Source organism: Schistocerca piceifrons, chromosome 9, assembly GCF_021461385.2.
Source record: "Schistocerca piceifrons isolate TAMUIC-IGC-003096 chromosome 9, iqSchPice1.1, whole genome shotgun sequence".
Taxonomy (NCBI): Eukaryota; Metazoa; Arthropoda; class Insecta; order Orthoptera; family Acrididae; genus Schistocerca; species Schistocerca piceifrons.
In genome coordinates, this window is record NC_060146.1 from 164103554 (window position 1) to 164104685 (window position 1132).

General features: G+C 48.8%; 1 non-coding gene across 1 annotated transcript; it reads right to left on the reverse strand.

Moving 5' to 3' along the window:
* Positions 1 to 407: 407 nt before the first annotated feature.
* Trnas-cga lies at positions 408 to 482 on the reverse strand. The gene has a single exon. It is a non-coding gene; the product is annotated as a tRNA-Ser (tRNA).
* Positions 483 to 1132: the final 650 nt, after the last annotated feature.

The following is a 1132-nucleotide window of genomic DNA, read 5'->3' on the forward strand; positions in this document are numbered from 1 at the left end:
TGATTTTTGAGAAGAGTTTCAAAAAATTTGAATCAGTAGGGGAATACTGGTTATTTTTGTAGTATTAAGCCGCTTATCATGCAAGGCAGCAAACAGTGGAGGAATGTTTTGTTTTACACTGAACAGCCAAAGAAACTGGTACACCTGCCTAATATCGTCTAGGGCCCCCATGATCATGCAGAAGTGCCGCAAAACGAAGTCGTATGGACTCGAATAATGTCTTAAGTAGTGCTGGAGGAAACAGATACCATGAATCCTGCAGGGCTGTCCATAAATTCGTAAGAATACGAGCGGATGGAGATCTGTTCTGAACACCACGTTGCAAAGCATCACAGATATCAGAATGAGATTTTCACTCTGCAGTGGAGTGTGCGCTGATATGAAACTTACTGGCAGATTAAAACTGTGTGCTGGACCGAGACTCGAACTCGGGACCTTTGCCTTTCGCGGGCAAGTGCTCTACCAACTGAGCTACCCAAGCACGACGCATGCCCCCTCCTCACAGCTTTACTTCTGCCAGTACCTCGTCTCCCACTTTCCAAACTTTACAGAAGCTCTCCTGCTACAGGGCGTGAGTCATGCTTGGGTAGCTCTGTTGGTAGAGCACTTGCCCGCGATAGGAAAAGTTCCCGAGTTCGAGTCTCGGTCCAGCACACAGTTTTAATCTGCCAGTAAGTTTCATATCAGCGGACACTCTGCTGCGGAGTGAAAATCTCATTCTGGAAACATCCCCCAGGCTGTGGCTAAGCCACGTCTCCGCAATATCCTTTCTTTCAGGAGTGCTAGTTCTGCAAGGTTCGCAGGAGAGCTTCTATAAAGCTTGGAAGGTAGGAGACGCGGTACTGGCGGAAGTAAAGCTGTGAGGTCGGGGCGTGAGTCGTGCTTGGGTAGCTCAGTGGGAGAGCATTTGCCCGCCAAATGCAAAAGTCCTGAGTTCGAGTCTCGGTGCGGCACACAGTTTTAATCTACCAGGAAGTTTCATCACAGATACGCTCAATAATGTTCATGTCTGGGGAGTTTGGTGGCCAGCAGAAGTGTTTAAACTCAGAAGAGTTTTCCTGGAGGCACTGTGTAGCAATTACGGACAGGTGTGGTGCGGCATTGTCCTGCTGGAATTGCCCCACTCCGTCGG